Source organism: Alligator sinensis, unplaced genomic scaffold (assembly GCF_000455745.1).
Source record: "Alligator sinensis unplaced genomic scaffold, ASM45574v1 scaffold839_1, whole genome shotgun sequence".
Taxonomy (NCBI): domain Eukaryota; kingdom Metazoa; phylum Chordata; order Crocodylia; family Alligatoridae; genus Alligator; species Alligator sinensis.
This window is the reverse complement of record NW_005841885.1, coordinates 2,626,018-2,635,143: the sequence shown is the minus strand read 5'-3', so window position 1 is coordinate 2,635,143 and position 9,126 is coordinate 2,626,018. Positions and strand designations below refer to the sequence as shown.

General features: G+C 43.7%; 1 long non-coding RNA gene across 2 annotated transcripts in view; it reads right to left on the bottom strand.

Annotated features, from left to right (window-relative positions):
- Positions 1-896: 896 nt before the first annotated feature.
- LOC102383181 overlaps positions 897-9,126 on the bottom strand; it is an 8,318-nt gene continuing 88 nt past the window's right edge. Inside the window, exons 1-3 of one of the 2 annotated variants that reach the window (XR_003092626.1) lie at positions 4,012-4,086; positions 2,319-2,409; positions 897-1,292 (exon numbers count right to left, since the gene is read on the bottom strand). This is a non-coding gene — a long non-coding RNA (uncharacterized LOC102383181). Of the gene's footprint in view, positions 1,293-2,318; positions 2,410-4,011; positions 4,087-9,126 lie in introns of those variants that run through there. The other variant, XR_323128.2, reaches the window with a different exon arrangement.

Below are 9,126 nucleotides of genomic sequence, written 5' to 3'. Positions count from 1 at the left end.
CTTTACCCAATTTTATTTGGAATTATAGTGTCCTAGTCATATCAGTTGTGGTAGCTTGGTGGTACTGTTGTTTAACAGTCAAAACCATTAAAAACAAGTTTACTTATGCATTTCACTCTTTACATATACAAGTCCCCTTTTACATGCAAATAAATATTTCTGAAAATGCAAACATAGTTTACAGGCACTAGGGCTGTGTGAAGCTTCGGTCCCTGATCTGATTTGGCAGGGATTCAGCCTGATTCGGTGGCCAAATCTCCGAATCTGAATCAAATCAGAGGACCCTTTAAAACTTGGCGAATTGAATTGGAACCCTCGAATCAGAACATGCTTGTGATCGCTGCGATGCTGGGACACATGGAATATCCCAGACAGGGAGCTCCCCAGCATGCTCAGCAGCAGCCCCAGAAGTGGACCAGAAGCACTTCTGGTCCCCTGGGGAGTGTGCTGGGGGGCCTCCCCTGCATGCCCCTGGCTCAGTGACTGGTGCCTCCTGGGTCTGGGGGGGCACCTGGGGTCCCCCTGCAGCTGATCGCTGAGCCGGGAAGGCACTGGGGGAGGAAGAAGGGGAGGTCCAGTGCACTCCCCAGCAGACCTGGAAGTACTTCCAGTTCACTTCCAGGTTCACTGCTGAGCAAATGGAGGGCCCCCCCGCACTCCTGTGGGACCCTCAACGTGTCCCAGCATTGAAGCAATCACGAGCCGTGCCTGCTACCTCAAGGTACGTAGAAAAAATGTTTAAAGCTGTGTCTGTGTTCGAATCACTGATTCTCCAAATCAGCATCGAACCTTCAGATTTGGATTAAGATGAATCAAATCAGGGACAGTAATCTGAATCAACTAATCAAATCACTGTCCTTGATTCAAGCCGAATCCAAAATCAAATAGGGCCCACTTTGCACACCCCTAACAGGCAACTAGAGAAGAGAAAAAAACATGCATCCTTTGATTTGAATAAGACTATCCTTCTCTAATGGTATTCTGCATCATGATCTTGCAATTCAGTTGGACTCGCATTTCAAAGGGCGGAATTCTTTCTGAAACATGCTGATGTTCTCTGAATCATAGCACAAGCACCAATTGTTTCCCCAGGATTAATTCCATAGACAAAGCTCTCATGAAACACTAATAAAAGTTCTGTGTACTGAATGAGTACAGAACATGATGTTAAGGTATAAGAGGTCTGAGTTTCTGGCTGAAATAAAGAACTTTGCCCAAGAATTTAACATTGGAGCCATAAGGAAGGAGTGGCTTGAGAGACCAGAAGCTCTTTAATTCCTCTTCAGCTACACCTAAAAAAAGAACAAGAAAATTAGAGGCGTGATTTGAGTGCAGATTCAAGCTATTAAGTTACTCAGGCATGGACAGTGTTCAGGCATAAGAGTATCATGATGGTACTATAATTACAAATTAATAATAAGTAGTAGACCATCACTTAATGTTTTTCCCAACAGGCAAAAACATCTTCAGATTCAGGGTTATAAACTTGCATGTCGTAAGTTTTAATAAATACATGTAGAGTTATTACCATCATCCTCATAAAACATGATTAACTACAAGGACCACAAGAGAGACTAAATTGCTTTTCATTAGGAAGTATGTTGGAATTTTAATATTTCTTTTCAAAACAATTTTATTACATTTTAAAAATGGTGCACATGAATATTTTTTAATGCCAGTGAAAGGCTGAAAATCCAAACTGAAGTCTTATATGTACAATATTGATGCATCAGGGAAAGCAAAGCAATGCATTATGGAAAGCAGTGCAAGTTTTTCAAACAGAAGCCTAGCAACGCACCTCCGAGAGCACTTTCTGCTGGTTAACAAGAGAATTCCACGTGCGTAGTCCATTTAATCTATACAGCCTCAACCAAGCTTATCAATAAGAGGGGCTAATTCTGCCACTGGAGGCAGGCAATAAGGTTCAAACCTGTTCACAGTAAACTGGACTGAATCACCGAATTTGTTTCATAGGGGTCAAATGAAGAACCATCAGACGACCATCATTCATTGCCCTCCCAGAATGGACTATCAACTTCAAGCTTCAAAGTGTCTAGTTTTCAATTTCTAATTCCCAATCCCATGAGAAACTTAAAACACTTTCAAAAGCTAAGAACAACTAAACAAGTCTCATTTATACAGGCTGATGGTAATCCAAGAACAATAGCATAAACCAGAAAGAACTGAAAAGATGAATGATCCTTCAGGAAAATGCATCTTAACTACATACAAGAGCTTTAACATTTGCTTCATCTTTAATTTCTTATGGAGCTGATAGACTGACCTAGGGGTGTCTGACTGATAAAGAGCGCTCTCACCTGCAGTGCTGGCAGCGCATAGGTCCAATGTGAACTGAACAGCCCTCTGCCACCTCCTAGGATCAGTCTTCAGTCTTGCTGTTGTAAGTCACTAAAAAGAAGGGTGAAGAGGACAATTTCACATCTTGGCTCTGGATGGATGTTCTAGGATTTTTGGGACAGAACAAGAGCATCCCTATTGTGCTACTGAATGCAACAGATTTGACTTATTCTTGAATTGCAGTACTGTAGGCAAAGTGATACACTAGTTTTTAGGGGTGTGTGAAGCAGGCCCTATTCGATTTGGATTCGGCCCGAATCAGGGACAGTGATTCAATTTGTTGATTTGGATCGCTGTCCCGATTCGATTCAGCCAAATCCAAATCTGAAGATTCGATGCCGATTTGGAGAATCAGTGATTCGGACATAGACACAGCTTTAAAAGTTTTTTCTATGTATTGTGAGTTACCAGCGTGGTTTGTGAATGCTGTGATGCTGGGGCACGTGGGAGTGTCCTGCAGGAGTGCAGGGGGCCCCTCCACATGCTTGGCAGCAAGCCTGGAAGTGGACTGCAAGTGCTTCTGGTCCACTTCCAGGTCTGCTGCCAAGCACGCTGGGGGCCACCTGTGCTTCTGTGGGACACTCCATGCACCCCAGCATCACAGTGTTCATAAGTTGCCTGCTACCTAGAGGCATGTAGAAAAAACATTTAAAGCTGTGTCTATGCCCGAATCAATTGGGGGGGGGGGGGCGGGGGGCCGTCAAAATTGGGGGGGGGGGGGCAGGGGGCTCCGATTCAATTTGGAGAGATTAAAGGGTCCTCCGATTCAATTCGGATTCGGAGATTTGGCCACTGATTCGAGCTGAATCTCTGCCAAGTTGAATCGGGGACAGAAGCTTTGCGCAGCCCTAATAGTTATCTGTAGCAGGATCAGAACTGATGGATATAATATATCTCAGTTCAATACTTCAATTAACACAGCTCGGTTCAATATCCTAATGTTTTAGTAAACATGGTAGTACCCATTACTAGTTTAAAGTCAAGTAAAAAAGCTACACGTCTTTGGAATAGGTGCCAATTCTTTCATTAGTATAAATAATGCTGGCAATAAATAAATAAATAAATAAATGCTCTCTTTGCCATATCTTAAACCAAGACCTCACAAACTAGACTCCCAGCACATGCCATGCTTGTCCACATGCCTTCTAGAGACTTCATTTAAACACTTGTGAGTCTGTTTTCAAAGGTTATTGTCAAGGACTATCCATCTTAAAAGGAGCTACACATAGCTAAAATACTTTGTAAATATATGGGTAAAAGTTCTCCCTCCTCCACATTTCTCTGGCCTGTCCCTACCTCCATCTGCCCTCCCACACACTCCAAAGGCTCCAGAGTGCTTTCCATCCTGCCAGGCTTCATATTTAAACATTGATCCCTCCTTTTCTATTTGATACCATTTGCTGCCTCTTATCTCCTGCTATATCTAAACATTGTTGAGTAAACCTTCTAATCAAGTGGAGGCCAAAAGGTAAGAGAGCTGCATCTTGCTACCATCTTTGTTACAATTCGAAATCCATTCCTTTTCTTCTTTGGTAGGCACTCACTCCAACTCCCTGCTCCAGGCATGACAAATCCTCTATATTGCACTCCATTGCTATCTAACCTTCCTACTCCTTCTGACAGAGCAGAAGAAAACGAAACTTTGGAACCCACCATTTGCTTGCCTTAACCACACCGGTTATTGTCGAGTCTTTGAGACCATTCCAGGATTGTGGAGAGGCCAGGCTTCGAAGTAGGGACTCTACATTGGGAGGATAAATTAGTTACTACTCAAAACTCCATCAAGAATCGGGTAACTATGCCCTCCAGAAAGACTTGCTTCCCATCAAGGCACTGAGTCAGCTCCTCTCTCTGTATATACGAGACATAAGAAAAGCGCACTGCACGTCTTAATTTCTTATTGTCTTCTGGTATGTTTATATGATCTAGAATAATTAATCTTTACAATAACACATTAGGATTAGTTTGTTAAATAATACATCTTAATTTGGTGCCCAAATCCCCTGGGGAGTTTCATCAGGAAATCATTTGGCCATGAAAAAGATTTGTTATTTGTCAATTTTTGACTGAAAGATAGAGCCGTTCTTCTGTTACCAAGAACTCAGAAGTGCCATACCAGGCCAGAACGTTTTGAATACTGTGGATTTCTTTTTGAAATCTGAGTTTATCTTGTGAACCTTGTCTGCACACCTAACAGCGCTAACATTGCATGGCACACTTTGGGCACCCTTGAAAGGATGTCAAGGCACCCCAGGATGTCACGGCACCCTGGGTTAGCATTGCTATAATAAGGCCATGTTAAGTTCTTCCCACCCATCCAATATCCTGGCTGTGGGGGCTGGATGGAAACTGGAGAGAACTGAAGGGTTCTAAAGCAAGTTCTTTTTATTTACCAAGGCGCCCTCGGGGGTTACAAGAAATAATGGCCACAAGCTAGCAGAGAGCAGATTTAGACTGGACATTAGGAAGAACTTCTTCACAGTTAGAGTGGCCAAGGTCTGGAATGGGTTCCCAAGGGAGGTGGTGCTCTCCCCTACCCTGGGTGTCTTCAAGAGGAGGTTAGATAGGCATCTAGCTGGGGTCATCTAGACCCAGCCCTCTTTCCTGCCTATGCAGGGGGTCGGACTCAATGATCTATTGAGGTCCCTTCCGACCCTAACATCTATGAAAGCACTCAGAGTCAGTATGTAAAATAAGCTGCTTCTTGCCAAAGAGATTGACTCATAACATTGGTAGTGCTCCTGGTCAGCAGTACTCGAGGCCAGAATTAGGAAGCAGACACAGATTGCATGCAGAAAAGTCACAGAGCTACTGGTGCAGTCAGTACTTGAGTATTTACGGTAATTGATGACTGTATTTAAGAGATCATCATTGTGAGATACGTTCACTCAGCATTATACAACGAACTTGGTTTATGCAGACTTCTACCTATGGTAGAGTTAATATCATACTTGCTCAAAGTAAGTTGCCGGCAAGCCAATAGGAAAATGGGAAAGTATTGGCACCCTCATCCTAATGCTCAACTTCACCTTTTCCTGTAACTCTGTTGCTTCTTCATTAGGCTTTTTAGTAAAATCACTATTGACTAGGTGTCAAGTTCCATCTTGGCAAGTTATTGACCGGTGAATGTGAAACTAATTGGATCAGTGGAATGTTTGTCTCTGGCCATTTATTTTCTGAGCTGTTTGATTTCTCTCTTGGTGACATACAAAAAGTTTATCTGAAATACCAAGGTAAAAAAATACGTTAGCTTACCTACAGAAGGTAAGAAAATAGGATTTACTACTGAAATAAATAGCTTGGCATGCCCAACCTGAGTCCAGTAGCAAGTGCAAAGTAGTCACTAGAATTAAGCTTAAAGATATCCAAGGCTTCCAAAAGGAAATCAATCAATCAATAGGCTTAAAAAAACAACACAAATAAGGAGCTATCAGTGATTTATTCAAGGTCACACAAAAAGTCTGTGCCAGAGCTGAAAGCATAAATAAGATACCCAGAGCCAGAAGCATGCGTCTTACACAAGCCAGTCTTCCTTCACCAAGGTTTGATCATGCCATCTGACCGGGTAGCCAGACCTTCCTGCCCAGCTGAACTCACTTGAGCTCTGTAGAAGATCACCAGGGTTCACACCACAATTTACCTTGAAGGTTGGAGCTCTACTATCCCAGTGTTTTATAGTTCACTCCTTTTGTGGTTCTTTTTTGCCATTTTAGAAAGCAAAATTGGGGCATGTGAAGACTCTTAACAGCCTCTCTAAACAAATTCCAGCATAACACTGAGCTAGATTTGTTTCCGGCTGAGCACCGGTTTTCAATGCGGTCTAGTGCTCCACACTTTGATGTAAATAGGCTGCTTTAAGAGTCAAGGAACTGCGTACAGCCAATTCACAACCAGTTTGAGGAGCTTACTACCCTCCCCACCCCCGGCTAAAGCTTAAGTTATGAAGGCCATTTTGGAACGTGGGAAAAAAGCTGAATGACAAACATTTTGACACCAAAGAAAAATAGATCCAGCAATGGAGCACAATTGACATCATTGCCAGATTTCTTATCACGGACCCCACATCTAAACCTCCTGGCTTTGCTTTACCAAGGGGAGCTGCCCAAAACTGAGCAGTAGGGCTGTGCGAAATGGCACCGTTCTGTTTTGCCTTGAGTTTCGACGAAACAGAGTTTCATTTTGAATTTCATTTAGAGTCAAAACAGCTCTTCTGTTCCATTGAAACAGAAAGGCTGTTTCGAGGTTCGCTGGGGGCAGGGAGGCAGCCCAGCTAGGCTACCTCCCGCCCCCAGCATGATGTAGCACGGGAGACAGGGAAGCAGCCCAGCTCCACTGACTTCCTATCCCCAGCCTATGGTCGAAAAGTTTCAAGCAGCCTTGTTTTATTTCAAGGCTATTTCAAGGGCCTTTGTTGTTTTGATTTTGCCATTTCGATCTCGAAATTGGTCAAAACAATGTCGAAATGAAACAGGCAGTGAAATTTCGCACAGCCGTATTGAACAGTGTTTGTACCGGACAAGGTAGATGCAACTACCTACTACATAAATGAAATGTTGATAAAGACCTCAAGTGAGAGTGTGGAGGACTCCAAACTATTGCACATGTTGTGGAGAAACATCCTACTTATTTTAATACTTGCACTGAAGTCCTGCACCAGGCTACTGATGATGCCTTGCAATGGATATCGGATCTAAAACTGTCACTCTAGCCTTATCCCTCAGTACTGTTGTCTACAGGTTGTTTATAGGATACTTATAGCTTGTTGTCATTCAGTTGCTGTATGCCATATGAATAAATAACTTCTGCGCTTTGAAGATACCAAGTGCTGTGCAAAACTTCGTTAATCTGCTCAACACCCCTGCGATTTAGGATTATCTTCAGAAAAGGTTAAATGGTTTCTAAGGTCACATAATAAGCGGATTAATGTGAAACCCAGGCGCCAGCCCCTAGCGCAAGTTCAAAGTGCTGGTAAAAGGCAAGAGAAGCGTGCACAGCTGAGCAAGAAAGGGAACTGGGCTAAGGTCTAAGTTAACCCTGTACCATCCTCAGTGACAGCCTCTAGGACCCATCTCTTTAGAGGAAGCCACCCCTCTGCTAAAGACGAGGCAATGCCAACACCAGTTTGGAGCAGGGCTGAAACTAGAAAGGTGTTTCATGTGAGGTGGGAGAACATACCAGCTTCCTTCCCCCAGGGACTCCTGGAGCTGCCAGGGGCAAAGGGAGGATGCAGTTCCTCCCCAGGGAATGATTTTGCTCCCCCCCCCCCCCCCGCAACCATCTCAGCATAATAACAAACAGGTGAGGAATGGGGAGTGGCTGCAAGGTGTGCTCCAAGAGGCAGGATGGCACTGGCTGCAGGGTATAGGGAGTGGCTTTAATTCAGAATCACTTTGGACTAGGGGGATGATTGACTGAGCCCTCGAGGGCCTCCGGGAACAGGGCAGTGCATTAACTGGCAACAACTATGTCCTCTGTGCCCCAGGCTGGAGCAAAGCAACAGCACATGGGGAAGTGGCACAGATCGCCTTCATTTACCTCTGACAAGGGGCCAGGGGAGATGGGCTGCTAAAAGACATGGACACGCAGCTGAGCCAGTTATGTCATTGCGTGCATGTTGCATCAGATCCAGGTTGGTTTCTGGTTTCTGTTGATCTACAAAACATGAATAAGAGAACAGGGGCACATCCCCGTGAGTGCACACATTTGGTTTGTGGTGCTGAAAATCCATCTATGGTGCCACACACTGCACGCACCACATGTGTAAGCATTTGCTGTGCTCCTAATTAGCAGTGCAGCAGTTTTTTGGGGGTGGGGGTGTTTTTGTTGGGGGTTTTTGACAGGAGATTACAGCATCAAAAAAGCCATGCAAAGAAAAATAAACAAATAAATAAAATAAAATTAAAATAAAAGCAGGGCAGCACACGTGAAACCAGAGCTCAACTGACCAGTCATGCTTCAGCTGCCAACCAGGCTCTGCATGCCTGGGTTGCCACCACTACAGCCCCAGACAGCCCACAGGCACCCAGGTAAGGGTGCTGGCCACAGCCTCTCCTACCCCACCTGGGGCAATTTGCCATGTGCCAGAGTGCACATGCAGGGGCATGCCCAGAGCAACTGGCAGCGGCATAATTATGTGCCGCTGCTCTGTCCGTGGGGAAAATGCACAATCCACCTTGTGGGGATACACCATATGGAGGAAAAAGAATAAAACAAACCCAAAACTGAGACAGAACAGGCCAAGGTGGCAACCACAGTCCTACTTTCTCCTCTTAAACTAAGATCAGACTAAGTCTGCAGCACTGCAAGTCAACGAGCTGTTGGTAAAGTGTTCCAAGCTATTATTTCTAAACAGAAATGCCCATTTACAGATGGACAGACAACAGCAGCACAGTTCAAAATCCATTTAATTACCACTTGGTTCATTAAATGCTCTCCCACCCACACACATTCATGCATTTAAAAAACAAAACAAAAAATCCATACCCAATTGTTTCAGGTTCTTATTTCTAAAATGTGCAAGTTATAGCATGCTGTAGGTGAATGAGTTTCTTTAAGTGAAAACAACCAAACTAGAAATTAAAAGAAAAAAGATTTTTTCCTTAGTGGAAACATTTTAAAATAAGCTATTTTGTTAAATTTTGGGAGTTTTATTCATTCCTATATGTACACAGACAGGAATGAATAACAGATTAAATCAAGCAGGGAGACTTTTCCGTTAGTACTTTTAAAAGTAACATCTGTGCAGTTTGATTAGGCAATTTAAATATT